Source organism: Quercus suber, unplaced genomic scaffold, assembly GCF_002906115.3.
Source record: "Quercus suber isolate HL8 unplaced genomic scaffold, Cork oak 2.0 scaffold_7, whole genome shotgun sequence".
In the NCBI taxonomy this organism is placed as follows: domain Eukaryota; kingdom Viridiplantae; phylum Streptophyta; class Magnoliopsida; order Fagales; family Fagaceae; genus Quercus; species Quercus suber.
In genome coordinates, this window is record NW_027069473.1 from 1281396 (window position 1) to 1307796 (window position 26401).

The 26401-nt window shown below is 31.0% G+C and overlaps 1 pseudogene; it reads right to left on the bottom strand.

Moving 5' to 3' along the window:
• Positions 1 to 438: 438 nt before the first annotated feature.
• On the bottom strand, positions 439 to 15909 carry LOC112007732 (histone-lysine N-methyltransferase, H3 lysine-9 specific SUVH4-like; annotated as a pseudogene).
• Between the last annotated feature and the right edge of the window lie 10492 nt (positions 15910 to 26401).

Here is a 26401-nt window from a genome sequence, read left to right on the forward strand (position 1 = left end):
ACACAAGGGCATCAAATAACTGTAATTATTTGTGATAAAATAGTAACTGTAATTAGTTGGGTTTACAATTTTAACAAAATAGATATATGAAATTTTTTTTAGAATCAGAAAAATATATTAAAAGTTTGATTGGAATACATTTTCTAGAAGTTTTTTATTTTTATAAACCACAACAGAACTTTCATTCAACAAGTAGTAAACCATTATTGATTTACATCAGATTGTAACTGAATGAAGGAAAAAATGCTGTGTCAAACCAGTAAACACTCTGGCTTGAAGAGTTTGATAATATTTTATATATAGCGTTTGACTTTTTTTTTTTTTTTTTTCCTCTAATAATCGTGCTTGACTTTTGATGCCTAAAGCCAACCGTTTTCATTAGGAAGGAAAGTAACCTTATAACAAGCTGTATCATTTATTAAGCCGTACTAAAGAAGCCGATACATACATGTTCCGTTAGTATTCTTTCAGCCTCAAATTAACGCGTAAAGTTCCGTATCATTGCCAATATTACGGACGTACGCGATTTATCCGCATATGTTTGTTACGCGTAATGCCTATTGCCTAGTACAAACGCTTCCGACAGTTAGCTGCACCACAATAGCATGGGAATTCCTTTATCTTTCCATCGGGACCAACAACGCTATCAAGTTGGTATCCATAGTCATAAGTAAGCTCCTGTTTATAGCATTAATTAAACACTGTTATTCCATAGCAGAAGTTGATCTATCAAAAGCTAAAACATTATTCTCAGGACAAACCAGCCAAAACAAAACATAACTTACATTACCTACATTTGGCACAACAGACATATATATAATAACGTCATAGCGAACACTGAACAAGGCTAAACTTGCTACTCGGACACATTTCATCATTATGCCATTACCTCACTAGTACATTTTGTTAACATTTTATATATTATATATTACTGATTTAGTTATAGACAGGTTATACTGTTAATTCTAGAGGTGGAGGCCCCCATATTTCTTTTACATCTGTTTGCTTAAGCCTCTTCAACAGTCTTCTCCAAAGTGGATTCTTTTCTAAGAATAAAAAAAGAAAAAAGAAAAAGAAAAAGAGTATTATTAACAAAACATGAATCCAGGTACACTGGAAGTATATACAATAGAAACACAAATAAATCCTCTCCAGCGTAGATATTGGTATTAGGTTAACAAAAGCAATGAAGTTGCAACCGTCAAATATAAAAGATTTATAGTTATGATATTATCAGAGACCTTATTAGAGCGTCTACCTTTCAGTTATACTAGTATTCATAAAAATTGGTTAAGAATCACCCTGTTACGGTGTGCTTCCTAGCATACAATTTCCAATCCCTTACCAAATTTAAAACGTGTCATTAAAACTACTGGAAGAATACATTGTGAAGACAAACCTCATTGTCCAAGCAAATCAAAGCAGGAATTATCTGAATTCACTACTTTCATTATGCTTTGGAGGCATGAAAAAAAGGAGGTGGGGGCAACTATAGACGAGCAACAAAGAAGCTTTACCTTCATAGGGAATATGTTATCTGCAGCAAATAACACCACTCGCGCAAGTCTAGCATCATAGTGGGAACTCAAAACACACTGAACATACAGGTTAGGCTCACAACTGTGATTAATAAATCTGGCAACATTACCAGAAGTACCTGCATCTATACAAAACTCAGGCCCAGTTTCTGATATATGGTCATCTCTTTTCTTAGCATGATTGCTTGAGGGTATAGATACATTGCGAAACCGCCTCTGCATTAAAAAAAAAAAAGAAAAAAGAAAGAAAGTAAAATCAGAGGAATGGTTGAAATTAGATTAAGAGTGACCTTACATGATCGTTTCTGTACAAGATTGCTTTACAATCAATAGAATGACAACAATTTATTCTCATTCCTTTGAGAGAGAGAGAGAGAGAATAAATTGTAGTTTAACTATTTAATTATAGAGCAATCTTATACTATTTCCCTTTAGTATAGAGATTAAAGACAATTTAGTGAAAATTTGTGGTGAGCAACAAAGCAATAAAAAGCTGCTGCAACAGGGTAAAAATTTTGCAAGTTGCATACTTCCAATATTTAAGCAGTTCAATACACCCTAACAAAACAGTACATATGTCACATAGCCACAAATTTGAGTTCATGCATAACTATTGGTACCTCTCTCCCTCCTATTCCTCTCATCGTTTGCAAGCAATCAATGTCAAATATATAGTCATTCTCTGAGACATTGTCTAATTCATCACTCTTCCTGAGAATTCCACCGTACTCACAAACTGGTGCACCAGAAGGAATAAAGTCTCTAGACCTAACAGCCCAGCCTTTATCCTTGGTACGATAGACCTGTTCACAGAAAAATGATTTAATCAACTGTTACATAAGTAATATACTCAGAAAACATTACTATTTAACCCAAAAAAGAAAAAGAAAACATTACTATTTGATTTAATTACAGGACCTCAAGTTCATAATTAAGTCCCTGCTGGGATCTACGATTTAGGCAACCGAGTCCACAGCAACAATTTGGACCACATTCAAACACAACATCCCTTGGTTCACCTAATCTGAAAAAGGGAAAGAACAAACAAAAAGTACTAAACTTTCAAGACAAACACGGACAGAGGATAAAGACCAATAAATCTCAAATAGATACCTCAGAAACAAGATACCAAGCTTTAAAGACAAAAGAAAAGAAAAGTAAACATAATAGAAACCAGAAGACATAATTTAAAAATTCAAACAACACGCTAACTAACAGGGTATTTTCCAACTAGCTGAAAAAGCAAGCTAAATAAAAACATATAGACATAAAATGTGCATGTCATTAATTAAGACTACTCTGCTTCATGGGTGATATCTAATCTAACATAGGTTACGAAACATAGCTAGTAATACTAATATACATGATGAACATATTCAGTATAGAATACGTACACATTTTCATAGGCTGTGTCCGAAGTACTCAGGCAGAGTATACAGAGAATACTCAAAAAAGAAAAAGAAGACAAGACAAACAGGCAGCACAAGAATCAAACCATTAATAATCCTGCCAGAAAATCTAGGAGATCCATCTCTGACCCAACACCATAAGCTTGCCGCCATTCAAATAAAGAACACAGCAGCTGAGATTAAAGTTAAATAATCGAGCGTTCCTTCCCTTCAAAATGCCGCAGATTCCTTCACCACCACATAAACCACAATAAACACGTAGGAATAACCCCCCAAGTACTGGAAACCATCCTCTTACCACACAACCCCAACCAACAAGAGCATATCAGTAGTCCTTCTAGCATCACCCAGTTAAGACCCACAAGAGTCAACATAAAAGCCCAAAGCTCCCCAGCAACAGTACAATGCAAAAAAAGACGATCAATATCCTCCCCTTCCTTTGGCTTAAGGTTTTAAAAAACATTTCATAAAATCGGCAAAAATACAGAAATGAGAAACAAGTAGACATTTGTATGGATATAATACAGATTTACATGAAAATTTAAGACTTCAATAATGGCAATACATTTAAATTATTATATTTTTATTATTCTCCAATTTAGTACCAGACTTACGCTATCTCAGTATAATTTCACAAAATATTATAAAAAATAATTAAGTAGTTAATATACTTATTTTTTAAATTTTGGACGTGTTTTCAAGCAAAATTATAAACAAAAAAAATTATGTTCCCTTATAAATTATAATGTTATAATTTCAAATAATTTGAGTATTTTTAATTTAATATAATATAAATATGTGCACACACATATATTAAGATCTAATCATTGAAATTATAGAAAATTAGTGTTTAACTCTGTGCATATGCACGGTACAATTTAAAACAATCATAATTATACAGTTTAGATTATACATTTTTTTAGAAGTGGTTTAAATTATATATGCTATTAACTTATACTCTTTTTTTAAATCATATATTTCTAAAATATATAATAATTTAGAATTTAATTGGTTTTAGATTTTTCAGTTTTTACACTCAATAATTCAATTGTCAAAAAAATTACTATAAAAACTTAGATGGACACATGATGGAAAATTGGACTCCAATTATTATAAAAACTTTGTTTCATATTATAAAAGGAGAGTTTTTATAAGAATATATGCATTTGTGTAATAAAGTATAATATGTGTATTTTACAAACTATGTTACTAAGCAATCAATTTCTGCTGACCAACCATCATTCACATCCCTTTGAGCCACTCACTCTCTCTCTCTGTCTCTCTCTCTCTCTCTCTCTCTCTCTCTCTCTATATATATATATATATATTCCATGATTAACACTATGCCAATGCCAGCAGTTGAGTTGTAAATTGTGGAAGATTAGGATTAGATGCAAAAAAAGAGGGAGAGAAGAGTGAGCGGAGAAAGGGTATAAGAAAATATGTTTGGGACTAAAATTGATTAGTCCCTCACCATATCATGTATATATATTGAAATGAAATGACATGATTACAAAAAACCCTTGCACTGATATAAAATAATAAGCTAATATATATAAAGATAGCAGGAAGTATAACTCTAACGTCCTCAAACCAACAGTGCAAACCTCACCTGCCACCGTCATCGTGCACGTATGGGAAGTCATTGCCATTAAGTTGAGCACAAGAACACTTCTCAGCATTAGTGCATTTTCCTTTGCAATTTCATCCAGGAGCATTTGGGGGGATACTTACATTTTCTGCAACTTCAACAGACTTGACATATTTAAAACCTACAATTCCAATAATGTCAGTAGTACTGGCATCCATAGATATACCACCAGCAAAGTCAACCCAAAAAAATAAATAGATAAATAAAAACAAGACGAAGAAGAAGAAATAAAATGTATATCAAAAACAGGAGGGAGACCTTAAGAATAAAATGATTTTTATTGTCATTTGCCATTCAAGGAACAGAAACTGCAAATAATGCCTTTATGGTGGAGTAAAATTTATGCAGAAACGTATAATCAGTAGCGGAGCTAGAATTTTGGCTCAAAGGAGGCAAAATTAAAAGATATTATTTAAAGTGAAATTGATCTAAAAAATATTAATCGATAATAATAACAAAATAAATAAACAATTGTAAAAAAATAAATATATTTCATATCATTAAAATAAAATTAAAAAAATAACCAATCTATACTACAAAATTTACAACAAAAAATTTACAAACTGATGTGGTAAAAATGTTATTAGTGTTACTTAAACAATATATAATGAATAAATGTTTGAAATTATTATTTGTGATTGATAACATATCAATTTGTAAAATATAAGTAGTAAAATTTGTAATATCTCTAACATCAATCAACAATAAAATACTATAAAAAGTATCATTAATAGTGAAAATAGTAAAAAAAATAATAGAAAAGAAAAAAGAAAAAAAATTGTGAAACAGGTGTCAAAGGACAAGACAAAAACTACCTACAAGAATAGTAAAATAGGTGGAAAGTTGATAGATTTGATGTTTCAGAAAACTTTTTTTTGCTTTCTTTTTCCTTGTGTCAGACTCACTTTGTTTCAGGGAGTCTTTTTTTTTTCCCCTCTATGCGAGTAACCACTTAAGAACTAAGGTTACACATGCATGAAACTTTTAGGAGGAGTCAGGGGGGCAGGTGCCCCCCACGCCCCCCCTGCCTCCGCCCCTGCGTATAATTGCATATAAATTGCTACTAAAAAAAAAATCAGATGGGAGAATTTACCTGAAGGTGCAATAGGAGGAACATCACATACATTTGTAGCAGCAATACGTATTTTTTCTTCACCACCAGAGATATCCATACACACCAATCTAGAAAACTAACTGACATAAGTTATGTAAAAATATTTTTCATTAGTGGGTTTTTTTTTTCCTTTTTTGTTTTTCTATGGAAAGACAGAAAAACAAAAGGGCATAACTCTTGTAGAGAGGAATTATTTTTTCATTAATGTGGCAGCTTGCAGAATTCATACCCATTTAATTCAGAATGACCTTTAGAGACTTTCTTCCGAGCAAAATCTACCTAATTTATAAAATCAAACTAAGAGTAAGAATAGCACTATGAGCAAGAAAGAGGGATGTGTAATCAGTCAAAAAGACCAGAAAATCCAGATCAAATATTAAAATATGACTTATATGCAGCCTAGAAGACCATCCAAATGCAACGAAAGAGTCAAAACAAAAAACCTATTTAACTACTAATACGTAAAATAAAATTCAATGGACCAATAAAAATACAACAGACTACAAAATTAAATAAGACTAAATTTCTTTCTCAAAAAAAAAGAAAAAAAAGAGACTAAATTAAAGAAAATATTTTCATGCGCTTCCTGCACCACATGGTAAACGCTAAGAAAAATAATTATTAGAGTTTAACAAAATCTACATAAATACTCAATAAATACATATCTACAAATGTATAAAATCAACTACAGAAATAAGAAAACTAGGATGCATAATAAAAATACTTAATCAGCTATAAGACAGGCCACAAGCTCTCAATAATTTGCAAATGATTTTTTTTTTCTTTTTATTTTTGGATAAGACAAGTTATCAAGTGTCTATCTGAAACTGAAATTTTTTTGCTGAAAGTTCTGTAAATAAAGCTAAAAGCTAGCTGAAATAGTATAGTGGAATCTATAAATAGTATCAAAAAGTGCAATGAAATCCAAAAATAGTAGTAAAAATAAACTAAATAGTAGCAAAAATAAGTTATATAGTAAAAAAAGCTAACTTTTCAGCCAATGCCACGCGCAACCCAAGTAAGTTTCCTTCCAACAACTTTTTATTTGTTTATATTTTTTTAATAAGTAAAGAAATCATTATTAGTATAAAGAGAAAATTCAAATTAAGAGGAAGCGTTTAACAAAATCTACAGAAATACTCAATAAATAAATTTCTATAAATGTATAAAAGCAACTACAGAAATAATAAAACTAGGATGCATAATAAAAATACTTTAGATCAGCTATAAGACAGGCCACAAGCTCTCAATAGTTTGCAAATGAAAAGAAAAATTTCTTTCAATTTTTGGATAAGACAAGTTATCAAGTAAGTTTCCTCCCAACAACCTTTTTTTATTCATATTTTTTAATAAGTAAAGAAATCATTATTAGTATAATAAGAAAATTCAAATTAACAGGAAATTTATCAAGCTCCTCCTAAAGAATTAGAATCTAAAAATTTAACAAACCTAAAACTTTCAAAGGCATGGAAAGGAGAGCAATCCTGTGGCAATGTATCAAAGTGCTTACAAATATTTCTTGTATCACTCAAGACACTTTCCAACAGAGGTTTTGAGTTGTGACCAATAGACAGAAAATGTCTGGAAAAAAAGAAAGGAAGGATTGTTTGCCTGATTTGTGACCAATTTGGGCTGGTCTGTTATTCGCGTTAAATGGTACTTAAAAACATTAAATCCAGAAGCACCTCTCTCTTCCCGATAATGGTCAACCTGACAGATTGTGAAAAAGAAACAGAACACATGAATGAAGAAAAAATTAAGAAAAATAGTGAAATGTTTTTTAACATAAAGAAAAGAGAGTACAATTTGACCTATTATTTCTTTAAAAGAAAAGAAAAAAAAAAAAAAAAACTTACAAGATCCTTAATGGCATTTAAGAGTACATGAATGAAGAAAAAAATTAAGAAAAATAGTGACAGTGCATAATATTAGGAAAAAGGAAAAAAAGGGCAGATCAAGATTTCTTTTAAACAAAAGCACTTAAAGCAGAAGAAAGCCTTAAACGTTTTTAATTTTCCAACCCACAATATAAATCCTTAATTACTCCAACAGAAACCCATCTAAAAGAAGATGTAGAAAACCAAAAACAATATTCAACAGAAGATTGAAAGACAATTGGATAAATCACAAAAATAAATGTTATTTTTCAGAATCTACAATCATAAAGAAACAAGCTGCAAGGTTCCACAGTGAACAATATGGAACCAAGTACAGATAGGGATACGAAAACGAGATACCGCTTCAACATAGTCCAAGTAACAAAGTGATTTTGAAAAAGATAAGATACATTAACAAGAATCTGGTTTTACTATTTCATATATATAACGCATAAAGAAAGGCATTGCACTTATCAAGATTGACAAAGTCTTGATATTTTCATAAAGAGCTAAAAATAGTTTTGTCAAAATACTGTATCAGAAAGTTAAAATAAGTTTTGTTTATCATGCACATGTCCTAATTTATCCATCCAGAACGAAGGCATTTTCAATATTTCCTCAAAACCACCGTTGAAGAATGCATTTAAAATGTTTAAAATCTCACATGACAACTACACACACACATATTAGTGGGAACGTGATTTTGTCAAATAAGATGCTTGATTGAAATTTAAGCAAAGGTACAAAATACAATATAATGAAGAAAATTACATGGCCTAAATCCATAAAACTATTTTATAGTTTATGAAAATTCTCAATTCACACAAAATCAATTTTCATGGACTTCAAAATACTAATACAATTCTTTAATAACAAACAAACTTTAAATTCGTAAGTATGTTCTACCTTGTACAAGCCATCATATGTGTAAATTTTTCTTGGATGCCCACCAACAACACATTTATGTCCACGGATCACTCTAACAGGTAAACCTTGATCTATGTTGTTCTGTAAAAGATAATAATCACATACCATAAGATTGATTTGGTAAAATATTTTTTATTTATTTTTGGCTTAAAGGTAAAATATTTGTTACCTTACCTATTTCTATGAAATAAATAATCATATTAATACATCTAAATAAATGAGGATTTGATAGCCACAATTCCTAATTCCATATATCAGTCAAACTTGCAATTGATCACATCTCATTTCATTCTAATAACATTTGACTTTGTTCAAGTTGATCTATTCGATAGCATGTTAACATTAAATCTAACAATATTAAAAAAAAGTGAGCAAAACTGCTTTTTAGGGTAGTTGGCAACATTATTCCCACTACAAAACCCTAAAGATTTTATTTGGGCATATTAAAACCAATTCTTTTAGCAAGTTGATCCTTGGTTCACAAATTCACATTAATTCTAATTCATGCAATTCATGTTGGTAAGTTGAGGTTTGAAACACAACTTGAGTTTGAATTTGATTTATTTTCATTCCTCGGAACATATGAATTTGCCAGAATGATTTCAAATTCAACTCATCTTGGCCAATTCATTGGTTTCGAAATAGGCAGTCAAGTAAAATCCTATACATCAGGTAAAGTGCGATTTCTACTAAACTACAATGGTTTAACATGTCAACACCTATTAGACATATATTGGAATTGCGCATATGAATTTGCTAGAATGATTTCAAATTCAAATCATCTCGGCCAATTCATTGGTTTCCAAATATGAAGTTAAGTAAAATATCATATAGAAGGAAAAGTTTGATTTCGTCTAAACTATGGTGGTTTAAAACGTCAACACCTATTAGACATTTATCGAAACGACAGATCATTATTAGATGCTAAAATCCAAATGGGTACCCCCCAAAAAAAAGGAGAAGAAAATTAAGGAAATGATGGGGGAACATAATTGAAAGCTTCCTTTGAAGACTTATAAGAGGCGAGGAAAGGTTGGTTCAAGTTCTCAAACTATAATTTGGGATGTTTCGCATGATGGAAAGCTCTCTTGGAACATTTCTTAGCTATTCCATCTATTAGAAAGTTTCTATTCTACTTGTAGATAAGTTTCCCAAGTTTTATTGTGTCAAGGGTAATCTGATAGTCTTTCAGATTTTGTATGATGTGTTGGACTAAGGACCATATGTCTTCTTGGTTTAGAAGTTCTTAATTACTTTTATTTGTTACTGGGAATCCTTTAGGGGTACTAGTCTTTTCTAGAAAAGGTTTTGGGAATCCTTGTACTAGCCATTGTTTTGAAACCAACTGCCATCAAATTAGCTTTTAAATTATCTAACCTTACCAAAACCCTTAAGCATTAACACCTATTAAATAACCCTTCAAAATCTCATAAAAAATCCTTTTAGTGCCGAATTTCTAAAGATCCTTCATCAGAATATCTCTATCTTATTCAATTGTTTTGTTAGGAACTTCTTAAAATTTATTTATTTATTTTTTAGAAAGACCTACTTAGTAGGAAAGATAAGAAAAAGGAATTCCAATTTTATTCTTTCCCCAAAAAACATAAAAACCTATAAGCACAAATAGATATTGGTTGTTAAAAAAATATCCTACTGTTTTGAGCTCAATTATTGGTTATTAATTTCATTTTACTTTCCCGGGTTTTGTTAGAAAAAATAATATTATTTTATATATAATTATTAAAAATGGTGTTCTGAAAAAATTATTTTAGAAAATAACCTTTTTTAAAAATCGTGTTTTAAAAACATAATTTTAAGTATTGAAATTTCAAATTTTGCACTGAATTCATGTTTCCAAAACACAAATTCAGTGTAATGTGTTTACCACAACACTATTTTTAACAATTAATAATACAATAAAAATAATTTTCCCAAAAAAACCTTACTTTCCCTTTAGGGCAAAAATTCTACCAACTTAAAGCGCAAAAACCCATGTAATCAAATAAAAATAATATTAATAAATTACTATTGCCGAGTAAGTCATTCCGAACCCTAAGAGCCAAATTACCACGACACATAACTTGATCTTTAACTTGACATTTATTGCCGAGTAAGTCATTCCCACCTTCACCTGTATACTCAACTTCTTCTGACTTGTCAACATCATCTTCATATTGGCCCGACAAGACAATTGAAACAGCAACTGGCAACATAATCTCTTCTTTTTTTTGCTGAATAACTGGCAACATAATCTTCTGACTCCTGAACTCTTCCTGCAATAATCCAAGAGATAATAAAAGAAATATTAAAACTATAAACTCACAATGTATTCCATCTAAGTTTACATAGAAACAACCAATTAAAAAATCGTGATAGCCACTCAGCATCATGGCGTTGTAATATGTATTATTGGTTGCTTATCCTTTGTAATTAATATACCGACATTCAATTTTTAACAAAATAGTTTGGGGTTATCCTTTACTATAAAGATAATCCAAGGCCTTTTCATCCATCATCGTGATCTTGGCAGGACATTTCAATTTCCTTAGCATCCCATGTACCTAAATCTTCACCATTTTTACAGAAAGTTTCAATTATATTGAGTTTAACATATTCTTAGAAACTTTTATCACTGACCATATGCTTGGATGCCATTAAATAATTGTTGTATACACACTTTACTAATCAAATTCCGCAGAATTCCTGATTACTTTTAGATACCCTACCACTTTTGAAGATTCTCCAGTATAATCAATTCCCCTCAAACACTGCCCATGAAGACCAACAGCCACCATTGCAGCCCGGGAAGAGAATTGATGTCCAACATTAATACCTGCATTAATAAAGGTAATAACAAAAATTAGATTAAAAGATTGGAGTTGCCATAAAACAATTAATGTAATTTATGAAAGAATAGATAGCAACGCCCCAACAGACAACTGAATTTCATGAACCTGGGAGATGACCTATTTTCTTGCTGTACAAATTTTTTTTTGAATTCAGCATCTGCCATAATTCACAAAGCAACAGTAAGGAAATGAAGTAACAAAGTAGACCAGAGTTACTCTACACTATAGTAAATCAAAGTAACCAGAAATGTTCACATATAGGAAAAAAATATAAAAGTTACAAGCCTGCTTTGAAATATCATTTTCAATACAATAATTTACTACTTTGAAACATTAACCGAGTATTGAAATTAAGATATGCAAAAATTGATCAATATGAGTGTGTGGTGTCCACAAGCAAAATAAATTTAATGGCATTATATTTACTATTATGCAATACTGTAAGTAAAAAAAATTAGAAAAAAAAAAAAATAATGTTACAAGAAACAACGAAATTTAAGGAGAATGCCTATCAGCCAAAGTCTATGTACGCACTTATGCATGCATTAAAGTAACCCTTTTCTTCTCTCCAAGAATTTTCAAACGTCATCAGTATCAAAATGCATTTGTGTACTTGCCAATGAGTCCTCAACCCCTAATAATTGGTGGAGGGGTAAGGTTACCGGTTCAAAACCCACTATGTGTCTATGAAACTTCCCCAAAAAAAAAAAAAAAAAAGCTTTACCCATGTACCAAATGAAACAGGAAGTATGTGACAAAGATAAATTCAAGCCAGGTCAAAGAGATCTTTGACAATATTTATTAAGCCACCATATGCAAATTGTACAGCTATTAATACTCTAGAATGCAGCTATTTGCAAGTTTAAAATGCACCCCTACCTGATAAGGGACATTTCTAACCTGATATGATTTCGGCATTATCATGATTTTGTAACTATGCATCAGACCATTGGCAATAATACCAGTTCAGAGAAGTTTTTCAGTTTCATTGGTAGCTAAACCATAGTTCTTGAATAACAAGTATGATTGATTATTAAAGCCATTGGATAATGTAGATAGTGTACAAGTAATATATGTGTAACACATAATCCAGCAACTCGCCTCAGAAATAGCCTTGAGATCAGGTCGCCTGGTACATCTCTTAGCATGACCATCACATGCATTCCCGTTCTGCAAAAATTTGTAGCATTAATGTAAATAACCATAAAGGTCAATAATCACCAAGAATAAGTAAGGCCATAGATACATTATGTGATTTTAAATGCATTATTTGGCCACTTGAAAAGAGCTAGCATGGAAATTAGAAGATTATAAAGAACAATTAAAACAGCAAAATACTTACCAGAAACCTTGAATCCAAGAAGGGATGCAAATTAAAGAGTGCATTTGTAATTACCAATAATAATAATTAAAAAAAAATATTATTTTATAAGAAATTTTAACAATCATATAAATCCTAACAATGAATTATGTCTCACATGAAGGTCAAGTTGAAATTAATTGATCAATAGGGTGCTTGGCCTATTTCCATGTAAAGGTTCATCTCATATACACAAACGAAGCAGTGCAACTAAAGCCTTATGTAACAAACTGAGTAGCATATTGCATATCAAGATCATACTCACAGGTGGCCAGCCTATTGACATTTAAGGCCTCAAACCACATACAAAAATGAAGTAGAAGAACGTCTAAAGCCTAGTGTAACAAACTCTAGAAATTCAACATCAATTCTGTGGTTTCTCCAAAACTGCCAATAAATAAAACTAAATTAAGAATTAAAAGTGAAAGAGAGCAAAAGGAAGTGCAAAAGACTAGAACTTCTTCAGCAAATTGACCAAAACTTTAAAAAAAGTAACCATTAAAAGCAAGGGGAGAAAAAAAAAGTGAAAGAAATTAAAGTTCATGATTATTCTCACATTATTTTCTGAACCATTAGAAATGTGCACATCATCCTTAGGCTTAAGGCATCTCTTCTCCTCTTCCTGTGTAAAGCACAGACAGGCTATGTTAAAAAAAAAAAATCTGCTAACTCAAATTATTAAAGTAGCCAAATATAGCCCTGTGCACAAGTATTAGAATTTTGCAGATATATTGGCCTTAGCTTTCTTGCATCTATACTCTTCTATCAACATGCATAGACAGGCTAAGTGAGTGTTTGGATTCATGTTTTTTCCTTATGTTTGCGTTTATTTATTTATTTTTTAGCGTATATGAACAGGAACCATACTGTTCATGCACATAGATTCACTGTGCAGGAGACAAAGTGCACGCATTGTCATGAATCCCACGGCACTATTCACACATTTAAAAATTATTTTGCTACAGTATTTTTAGTTTTTAACAAAATAAGCTGTATCTAAACGAACTCTAAGAGTAGATAAAAAAAGGAACTGCAACTTATCTATTCCAGACTAATAAAANAAGTTGAAATTAATTGATCAATAGGGTGCTTGGCCTATTTCCATGTAAAGGTTCATCTCATATACACAAACGAAGCAGTGCAACTAAAGCCTTATGTAACAAACTGAGTAGCATATTGCATATCAAGATCATACTCACAGGTGGCCAGCCTATTGACATTTAAGGCCTCAAACCACATACAAAAATGAAGTAGAAGAACGTCTAAAGCCTAGTGTAACAAACTCTAGAAATTCAACATCAATTCTGTGGTTTCTCCAAAACTGCCAATAAATAAAACTAAATTAAGAATTAAAAGTGAAAGAGAGCAAAAGGAAGTGCAAAAGACTAGAACTTCTTCAGCAAATTGACCAAAACTTTAAAAAAAGTAACCATTAAAAGCAAGGGGAGAAAAAAAAAAGTGAAAGAAATTAAAGTTCATGATTATTCTCACATTATTTTCTGAACCATTAGAAATGTGCACATCATCCTTAGGCTTAAGGCATCTCTTCTCCTCTTCCTGTGTAAAGCACAGACAGGCTATGTTAAAAAAAAAAAAATCTGCTAACTCAAATTATTAAAGTAGCCAAAATATAGCCCTGTGCACAAGTATTAGAATTTTGCAGATATATTGGCCTTAGCTTTCTTGCATCTATACTCTTCTATCAACATGCATAGACAGGCTAAGTGAGTGTTTGGATTCATGTTTTTTCCTTATGTTTGCGTTTATTTATTTATTTTTTTAGCGTATATGAACAGGAACCATACTGTTCATGCACATAGATTCACTGTGCAGGAGACAAAGTGCACGCATTGTCATGAATCCCACGGCACTATTCACACATTTAAAAATTATTTTGCTACAGTATTTTTAGTTTTTAACAAAATAAGCTGTATCTAAACGAACTCTAAGAGTAGATAAAAAAAGGAACTTGCAACTTATCTATTCCAGACTAATAAAATCTAGCGCATATGAAAAAAATTAAAAGATGTTTAGGTCACTGTAGGATTCTTAATCATTTCAATTTCAAAAGATTTATATTGTAAATTAGTCAAAAGCAAAAAATCTGAAAATTCAGAAAAGAATACATGTGGCTAACCATGGCTAATATGTTGAGGATTCATAGCTAATCCCAAAAATTTGGGACTAAGGCTTGATTATTGTAAATTTAACAATAACCACTAGTTGTGTTACATTATGTGTGCACACATGTTGTTACATTATGTGTGCCCAAAGGAATAATAAAGCCTTACCGATACAACAGACAACTTGGTATGATCTATCTTAGAATGCAAAAGGCATTTAGTTCTGAACAATGTAAGTAAGAAGTTAATATGGGAGACTCAAAAAAGATAGTAACAGTAATATTATGTTAAAGTGCTGACATCATTGGTTTACTTGTACCATTACACAATGACCATTTATGAAGCTAATACTACATTTCCTATTACAGTGCAGTTTCTTCTCTAATTTATTAATCCTCAACTATTGTAGACATGTCCATCTTCAAACTTTCCCTGTTTTCTTTCATCTAGTTCACATAGTAACGAGCTAATATAAAAGAAATGTTTAATGATAGAAAGTTCAACAATAATAACAAAGCTTTAGTCCCAAAATATTAGGGTCAGTTATGAATCCTCAATATATTAGTCTAAAGATATCTTACCTCCTATAAGTGCAATATATATATATATATATACACGAAAATATAATCACGTGGAAATTATATAACTACCTGAACAAAGCGAAGGTAAAGTGTGTCGAAATCCCTCAATGTCATTGTCACCCTCATAGAATCACTGACTACTCGAGCATCGCCTGCATTGTTACACCCTGTCTCCAGATCACTTCTACAACCAATGTCTTCCACAGGCACAACTTCAGTCTCTTTCTTGCTAACTTGATCTTTGAGGTCATCTGATAACCTCTTTCTCTTACTACCATAGGATATCTTTTGTTCATCAGATTTCTCTTGAAGCCTTGGGCTAACCCTTCCCTGCATGTTTTGCAGTCGCAGGCTGCGTCGCAATGGGGTCTTTGGTTCAATCTTTTTAATGCATTGGGCAATATTCTTCCTATCATCAGCTAGCACTTTATTTTGATTGCACGCCAAGAGGTCATCACCTAATTTCCTTAATATAGCCATTGATTATAGACAATATCACAGCCTGCATTCATAAAAAGGACCCCTCTTTTTATAATCCGATAAACATCTCTGTTAGAAACACCTACTTCGGGCCCCTCACTGAAAGGTCAAACATGATAATTAACACCAATAGAGAACATATTTGGTAAGCACAAAATTTCACAAATAAAACAATATGCCAAAACCAAAGCATTGGCTTAAAACACAACTAAGAACATTCATTAGTTTAAGAAATAAAATAGGTCATGGAAAATCTTAAAAAAAAAAAAAAAGGAATGAAATTTGCTTAAACATGCTAGCTACTCCATAGCGATTTGCAAAACAGTTACTAATTTATAATATAATTCTCAATTACAATTAAAACAACAAGACATGTAAAAAAAAATATGATTTTCCACCCAACCAAACATCCATCCAGTAAATTTTACCGCGAAACTCTGATCAGATCATAAACTAAAGGAAAAAAAAAAAAAAGGAAAATAAGCGAGAAAGAAAACCAGGATTGGTACCTGAAGAAGATTAATAGCGCAGAGAGCGAGAGCGAGAATAACAGATGAGAGTGAAGTGAAGGAGTGTGTCTAGGGTTTTTAAAAGGAGTAACGAACTTTATAAAGGCAAGTTTGAAAGAGAGATATACGCGGGAAGAGAAGGGTGCCACCACGTCACTTTATACGGGATTTTTTTTTTTTTTTTTGCAAATTAAACTTTTGCATTTGAAATTATCATCAGTGTCCTGCTTATATTTTGCCCCATAAATCATCAAAATCAACAATTTTGTTGTACTTATCTCCGTATCATTTATTTTTTGCTGTTAATTCTTACCAAAATATAATTATGTGCAAATAATGTGGAACCATAATTTAACATTTTAGGAGTAGAATTGTAATTTTGATTGTTGGATTTTCAATTACTTCACATGAATCAAATCTGTAAGTCTTAATGTTTCTCAAAAAAAAAAAAAAAAAAAAAAAATCTGAAAGTCTTAATGATCAAAAAAACGATATGTTATGAGCTCAAATTAAATGATTAGATTGAAAGAAACTGTGGAATTAAATTTTAACGGCTGAGATGCATCCACATGATTAAATCTAATCACGTGTAATTATGATCAAATTAATTTTGATTGGTTTAGTGAGAAATGAATTTTAAATTAATGATGTGTTATAATCGTATTGGATTAAACTTAAAACAATCATAAGGAAGTACACAATTGATGATTTAGACTGTCAAATATTAAAAAGCCCTAATTAATTGGAGAAATTGACTTTTTAATATAGATAATTAGGCAATAATTTGGGGCTAATTAATACTGAAGTCAATTATATATGGCTTAAAATTTGCCAGAATCCCGGTATTTCTACGATTTTAATTTTAAAAAAGGAAACAATGTGGTTGTCACTAGGTTCCTTTCTTGTCTTCTAATCCTACCAACCTTGAGCCAGCTCACCTACCCCTTCTAGTCAAATGCTTGCATGTTCTTCTCTTAATCATAAAATAATCATATGCTAGATCTTAGATTGTCATCAATGTCATGCAAAACTATGTTATTTCTTGCCATTTCTCAAGTTTGAAATAACATGTTTCAATTCTCGTAACATGTTTGAAAGTTCAACTAGCTCAATTAGTGTGAAAACACTAATACTTGTTTAGACCCTCAATTTTAAATTACGGTTTAATTGCTTTTACTCTAATTTATTTAAGTGCGGAACAAGAGTAAAGCACGCGCAATAAACCAGAACACTACTGTAAGTCATAAGTAAGTACAAAAAGCAATAAATGTAAAGCTTAAAGAGTTGGGAAGAGAGATGCAAACACAAGATAACACCGAGATGTGTTATCGAAGAGGAAACTGAAGTACTCGACGAAAAACCTCTGTTGATGTTCGTTTTGGAAGCCCAGTAGCAGGAAGAAGCCCAACAATATGAGCAGAGTAGAGTTAGTAGATTAATAGAAAAAACTATTAAGCCCGAATGGCAGGGACAATGGATTATAGGCCCATAAAGTAAATAAATGGGTCTTGAGGAAAGCAAATGGGCCTAAAGGAGTCCAAAGGGAGAAGTAGTAAACCTATGGGCATTATGAGATGTAGAAAATTAAGAATGGGCCACAGTAAGCCTGAGGTAATAAAGCAAGAAAGTAAGGGGTTAGTGGAAAACCCATGAGCCCCAAGAATGAAGAATAAGATAATTAGTCTAGGGAAGCCCAAAAGAGTTAGTAAAAACCTATGTGAATGCAAAGTTAAAAAATGGGTCAAGGATGCCCAAGGAAAGCAAATGGGCCAAGGATGCTCAAGAAAAAAGAAATGGGATAAAGGAGCCCACGAGCAATGTAATGGGTTAAGAAAGCCCAAAGTAGCGTGAGTATAAATCCAATGACCACATTGAGTCATTAAGAGAAGAACAGGCAGTAGGCCTAAAGAGGCTCAACAAGCATGGGTCAAATAACACCACAGTAGGAATGACAGAGTGTTATGGCAGGAATGACAACAAGACTATGAAAGGAGCAAAGAATGGGCTAAAAGAGGAAAAACTCATGATCAAGCAAGGCCTAGCCCTTGAAAGGAGCAAGCCAATAAAGAATAAAAGATCATAAAATACTTCATGCCATAAGAGGTTAAGGATGAGCGGCAGAATGCACAGATGAGCCTTTAGACCATGGCAAATGCATGAGCAATAGACAAACTTTCAATGTACACATGAAGTGGAGCACGTGCAAGGCCTAAGCACTACCAACCTGTACCCAGCCTATTTTGGGGTTCTCACTTAGAGGTAAGAGAGGGTATGGTCTTGCGGTGAGGAGAAATAAAAGCCTATTTTGGGGTTCTAGCTCATATTCTTTTGGGGGTGATGTCCTGCTGGAATGACATACAACCCGAAAGAAGGTAGGATGAGTTGGAACCACTAGGTGCATGCCATGAGGGATAATAAGAGAGAATATCACAGTGAGCAAGTAGATAAAATAGCCTTCTTTGTTTGGTAATGGGGGTTGGCATAGCCAGCACAGGTAAGTGATGGTGGCTGGACAATTGACAAACTAGTGGGTAGTTAGGAGGAACATCCTAAACTAGACAAAAGTGGTTAAAGGCTAAAATGGTAAAAAACAATTGCGGCAGACAGTATATAAAGGGTCCTTGCTGTGGACAGTAACACAACCACAACCGTAGCAACCTCTAGTGGAGAATTACTGCATTACCATCACCATAACACCACATGAGCAAGCATTGAGAAAGAAAGAAAGCAGTGGGAAAGAGTCAAAGTAGCAAAAAACAGAGAGAAAAGAGAAAGAAAAGAAATAAGGAGTGTAGAACAGCAAACATGCATCAATAGGCCAGATCCCTTTTTTGTTCTTATCAACTTTTCCTCTATAGCTTTATAATTTTTTTGGATAGACACAAATGCTTAATTGTGGATATCAACTTCTCTATTTTTTTTTCTCTTCACTTTATGAATTATCTACAACTTTTTTAACACACAATTATCAACAATTTAAAGTATTAATTTATCTACTTTTCAAATTATCAATAGATACACATGAAAAAGTTCAAGTTTTACAAAATTTGAGTTTTTTTTTTTCCTTAGATTAAGTGTTTGAGTTTGATTTTAAAATTTATTTAATTTTTAATGACCCTCTTAGGGCCTGATTGATAGGAGGATTTTTGTTTTTGTTTTCAAAATAGTATAAAAACAATTTTCAAAAAGTTGAGCTTGAAACTAGTTTTCAGATAATAATTTTTATATTTTACGTGTTTAGCTCCCACTTTTAAGAAAAATTTTTAAAATACTAAAAACAAAAATAATTGTTCGGGAGCCTATTTCATTTTTTGAGATTAAAAAAAAAAAAATTTGCAAAAAGTAACATGTAGAATCTATAGATTACTTTTTTTTTTTTTGGTGGATAATGATAAGGGAATAGAGCTCATCAAGTTTTTTATTTTTTATTTTTAATGGTAAGTTTCAAATTTGAAGTGTGAGAATTCTTTTTGTGATAAAGATAAAATTTTTAATTTAAGAGATAAAAGAATTTGGACAAATATGTGGGGTCCACTATTTTCAATTTATTTACAACTGTCATTAAAAATATTTTCTGTATCTTGAAAACACCTTTTAATTGTTTTCAAAATCTTGTTTTAAATCAAGAAAATAGGATATAGTTTTTTGAAAACTGTATTTAGAAAATATTAGCTAAACAATCAAATTCAAGTGTGGGACCTACCATTTTAGGAATTGCAAAACAAAAAACTATATTTAAATTAATACTCTTACCAAACAACCCCTTATGGAGATAGTTTGCTTGAGATTAAAATTCTATTTCAACTAAAACTATGAGTATTGTTTCCGTATATATTTACTACATTAGAGTTAGCCAAATTAGCAAAAGAAATTGAAAAATTGATACGTTCCACTTGAAAAAAATCCTTCTTTCCAAAAATGCATTAGCAATTTTGGTGGCTTCCTTATCATTTTTTTAAAAATATGTTCTGCCTCTAATCATGTTATGGTATTCACTTTAATTAAAATCTTTTTTATTTGAGATAGTTAAAGTTAGAAGGGAACTAAGCTATACCTTAACTAGTGATTTATTAATATGAGAATACGAGTTCAAATTAATCTGTCAAACAAAAAAAAGATGAAAAGGACATTTTAAGCTAAAAAATAAGCTATATTAAGAGATGATTTGACTAGCTCAATGAATCAATGGGCTGATCCTAGACTTTTCCTTTTCTCCATAGGATTGGGCCTTGATGGTCGGTTCGGCTGGCACGCCAAACCCATATACGTACATACACACACACACACACACACACACACACACACACACATATATATATATATATATATATATATTTTTTTTTTTCACTTTTAACTGGAGTTACTGGACTATCATGCCAGCAAGTCCAAACTCCAAAAGCAGTGGGATGTAATGATTCAGCTTCAAGGATTAATTGTGTTCTTGACAAGGTTTAAAATTTGGTTTATTTAATTTATTGATTAATTTATTTTACTAGGTATAATTTTTAAAGTATAAAATTTTTGTAGATATAATTTATTCAAATCTCACTTATTAAAACAAATCTCATATGAATATCATATCATATACTATACTAAATAATAAAAGTTGGGATTAGATGTCATGGTTGCCCCAAGTGGTTTCACCATATTGTAGAAATTTTTAAAATTTTTAGATTGCAAAAATATATATGTATATAAAATTTTTCTTCTCATATAATTTCTAAATTGATAAAAATATTTATTTGATTACAATTCAAATTCTTTATCTTATCCACGTAATCCTTATTTTTTTACGTATAGTGTATTATAAAAAAAAAAAAATCTAATGCATCTTAAATTGCAGCGACGTATGCTACACTAAAAATAAAGAGGTCTAATAATTCTTAAATTGCAGTGACATAGACATAGTGTAATCTAATTCTTCTCAGTTTTTAAATACTACACTAAAAAACAAGGTCTAATTCATATTGCAGAATTTTTTTAGATTTAAAATGATAAGACACGTAAAAAAAAAAAAAAACCTTAGAAACATGGATAAAATACCTAATTTACTTAGATTAGGATCGTGTAACAATTAATATTTTATTTAAAATTTAAAATTATAGATAAAAAAATGATTTTAGAAAAAAATATACGCTATTTTTTTTGGATAGAAACATATTTTAACAATATATATATATATATATATATAATTGATTAGAATTTCACATAGGATAGGTGTTTCTTTAATTCCAAACCATCTAATAATTTCTCTTATAATTTAACTTCAATATAATTTGAAATTCGATGTCTAATAAACCTCTCCCATGTCCTAACTTCCAAGTTTTTTGGATAAATATGCATCCTAAGTGATGAGTTTTACGTTGTGTTTTTTTTTTTTTTAAATTTTTTAATTTTTTTATAATGTTAATTGTTATAATTTTTTAATACATATCTTTTTACTAATAATTATATTTCTCATATAATTCCTAAATTGATTAGAAATCTAACATCTTCACAATTGTAAATTTTCTATATATACGGTTCTTTTAATGTATTCTTATATTGATTAGAAGAGAATTATGTTTATTTTTTTGGCAAATGAAATAGCTTTGGTTAAGTTTCCATACGGTTTTAATTATTAAATTTATGAATTTTTTCATATAAATATGTTGTGTGATTGCTTGATACTTTTAAGAACAATAATTTATATGCAATTTATACAATCTATATTCAGGTGATTATTAATTTATTATTTCTCAGTAAAATTATACTAAAAGTTTATAATTAAAATCGTGCAACGCACGGGTTATATCATAAAAGTTAGGCTTAGAAATTGTAGTTGTGCCAAATGATTGCACTAAATTGCAACAATTTTAAAGTTGGCTTTAGAAGTTGTTGTTGTGTCAAATGACTGCAACAAAATGCAACCATTTTTAGATAGAAACAAAACTTTTATGAATTATCTACAATTTTTTGTTTTTATCAACTTTTCCTCTATAGCTTTATAATTTTTTTGGATAGACACAAATGCTTAATTGTGGATATCAACTTCTCTTTCTTTTTTATTTTTTCTCTTCACTTTATGAATTATCTACAACTTTTCTAATACACAATTATCAACAATTTAAAGTTTTAATTTATCTACTTTTCAAATCTTCAATAGACACACATGAAAAAGTTCAAGTTTTACAAAATTTGATTTTTTTTTCTTGGATTAAAAGTTTGAGTTTGATTTTAGAATTGATTTAATTTTAATGACATTCTTATGGAGATAGTTTGCTTGAGATTAAAATTCTATTTCAACTAAAACCATGAGTATCGTTTCCGTATATATTTGATACATTAGAGTTAGCCAAATTAGCAAAAGAAATTGGAAATTTGATACAATCCACTTGAAAAAAATCATACTTTCCGAAAACGCATTAGCAATTTTGGTGGCTTCCTTATCATTTTTTTATATGTTCTGCCTCTAGTCATGTTATGGTATTCACTTTATTAAAATCTTTTTTGTTTGAGATAGTTAAAATCTCGCAGATTGAATCCTTTGCCCTTAGATCAAAAGCATTTTGTGCATGGAAAGGTGCCAATTTAGCTACAAGGCTCTTGATATTCACTTTAATTAAAATCATTTTTATGTTATAGATTATCTTGAATCTTTGAAGCCCAAGCTATGAAGTTTCAATATCTTAAAACTTTACCCTTCAACATGTTATCTTGACTACAAAGGCCACATATATGAATGCTATTACATGATTATATCTATTCCATTGAAGCTTCAAGAGAGTGGATTACATAAGGTCTAGATGCTACTCTTTATATATATATATATATGTATATATAAGTGGATCTCATATTTATGCCACAAGTTTCTGATTATTCCTTTTTTTTTTTTCATTTATTTATTTCATCATTTTTTTTTTGAGATTCTTAAATATTTAATTTTGTAAATTATTTATAAAAAGGTTATATGAAACTAAACATGCGTAAAGGCCCGATATGTTTTTTGTTTTTATTTTGGACAAAACTTAGATACAGTACTTTAGATGTAGTTCCTTAGGTACACATTTCAAAATTTAGTCACATGTCTATTAAAATAATTCAACTGACGACGTTAACATCCTTTTTTTTATTTTTTTTTATTTCCCCCTTGGTTGCGTTAGAAGTCCCACGAGAAAAACCCTAGAACCCAACCTCTCTGGCTCAGCAGAATTGAACCGCCCAAGGCAACCCTTCACGGATTTGCTTTACATGGTTGAGGAACCATGGGACATTGATACATGATGAACCCATTGCGTCACATCATCACATGAGCACCATTAGTGTCTCTCTTTGAACCGGATCTGATAAAGCCCTAAGATTTGGAATTCCAAGTGAGCTTTTGTGAAAAAAATTGGCAATTGCCCTTTTTGAGCAAAAAAAAAAAAAAAAACAGCATTCTGCCATCTTTTCTAAATTAATTAGAGAAATGCCCATCTTTTTGTAACTTGGTAATAAGACGGGTGAGTTATATAAATAACTCGATTATTATATAATCGAGTTAGCTTCAGCTTTGTGCTACATTGGTAAAGCAGACGTGGCCTTTTGCGATTAAAAAATGGTTGTTTATAAACGCATAACTCGGTAAGTACAAAATTGAGTTTGCTTTACATTTTCAAAACCAACGTCTCACAACGCCTGTTTACTCTTTGCCTGTTCGCGCTCCTTCGCTCTCTGCCATTACTCTCTCTGTACACTCTCCCTCGCTCTCTACGATCATATTTCCTCACTCTCCCCCACCCTTCATCAATCTCCCTCACCCTTTTCGATCAGTTGCCGTTGTCGGTATCGTGGTGTTTTGCCGTACCCTTTTCGAACCCTCACCGTACCCGCCGTCATTGATTACAGGTACGTTGCTCTGCCGTTGATGATTGTTTTGTTTGTGTTGCATTTGTTTTATGGGAAACTGATGATTATCAGAGGGGGATCTCGCATTACCAAAATCTTCAATTTCTTTCATTTGTTTTATGGGTATGACTCAGGTTCAGATTTTGCCTAGGGGAAGAAAAGATGATAATAAGTGCAAGTTAAATTTTTTAGTATTTGAAAATGCTTTGTTTGTTTGAAAAAGTTTTGTTTCATATTGCCAAAACAAATGGCTACTGTGGAAGGAGCAAAATAGTTGTATTTTTGAAGATACAAATTGATTAAAGACTCGGTTGGAATCATTATTGATTAGAACTTTGGTTGATTGGTCTCGTGCTTGGGGTGCTTACAAATAGCAACGACTGTTCTAGATTTCCCATAATCACTTAGCTTTGTGCATAATTTTTTTAGGTTATGGTGTGCTTATCATCATGAACATGAAGGAACCTGTTCTATTAATAAAATTTATTTATTAATATATGAAAGTATAGTTTATATAAGATTTTCTATTTCTGCGATAGGTGTGGACATTGAACTTCATGTTGATATCGTTTCTTGATTTCATTTATTTTAGACTTTCTATTTGCTGCAAACAGTATGAGTGTATGCACTGACATTGAAAATAGAGAATATATTGCTGCTTTCATTAGAGTTCAAGCCATGACATGAATTTCATGATTTCCATTTTGTAAAGTTTCTTATATTAATCTATGCAATGACATTGAAAATATAGACTAAATGCACACTAAAGATTGTAGCTTTTGTTTTATGATTATTAATATTCAATTGCTTATATTAATCTTCCATGTTTTTCATTTGTTTTATGATTATTAGAGGGGGATAATCTATATTTGTCTTTCATTCTCTCTAAGAATGTGAGTTATAATATGTTGACTGTTACTTCAATCCATCTTTGTTTTTTCATTTGTTTTATGTTGACTATGATCATATACTTTTTATCTTGTTATTAAATGCTGGTTCTCAAATCTTCCATCATTCATTTGAATCTTGAACCAAATGATAAAATCTCTTTTAAAATAGGAAGACAATTTGGTGAGAAGATGTCTCAATGACTTTACTTTTTTTTGGTACCTTTTGTTTGGTACCTTTTTGTTAGTTTCTGTTAATACTAATTGAATTGCTTTTGTATTAATTCACCAGTGTGCTCTCTCCACAAATTAGGATTAATCTTTCAAGTATGCTTTCTTTATTGCTAAAACCAAACAATTTTCATGCTTTCTTTAGTGTTTTGGAATTCTGTACCAACTTGTTTTATGTTCCTTTTGGAGGAGAGAGAGAGAGAGAGAGAGAGAGAGAGAGAGAGAGAGAGAGAAGAAGGATTTTGAATGCCAAGAGTTGTCCATGTAGAGTCATTTTTGTAATTTGTAGTTTGTACTAGAAATTTATAGTGTCAAAATCTAGTGAAGTATACACATCTTGTATACTTACTGGATTTTGTTGTACTTGGTTTTTATTTGATGAAATTTAAGCCTCATGTCTAAGATCTGACTATTGCTTATAGGTAATACTGGACCTGGGTATAGTTTGGAGTCTGATAGAGTCATACTCATATAAATGGATTAGAACCAACTCCTAAATTAACTGACCAAGTAGAAATTGAGTAGAATTAACTCCTAAAATGTTGATAATAGACCTAAGAAGTAGGGAAATGGGCTGACTGAGTCATGGTATGCTTACATATCTAGTGAGTAGAAATGTAGAATAATTAGTATAGTTTTCTAGATATGAAGTTGAGAACTTGAGACCAAATGACCTGTAGCTGTAGGGATCTTAGTGGTCCATTGCTTAGATGTTGAACAGCTAGGTATCAATTAAGTTTCTAGCACATTAATTAGTCTTTTTTTTTTTTTTTTTTTCTTAATTACAGATAAAGAAAATGTGTGTTTTTTTTTTTTTTTTTTTTGTAAAATTATGGCAAGTTCTTATTATTTAAGCTTTAATTTGATTGCTTTTGGTTGCATGTTAAATGGGGGCAAGAAGTGATGTTGACAATCTTGTTGGGATCATAATATGTCTTATTGTATCCATGCTTTTATTTTGTATTAATTGGGTTTATTTTTCAGATAATTTCTAACAAT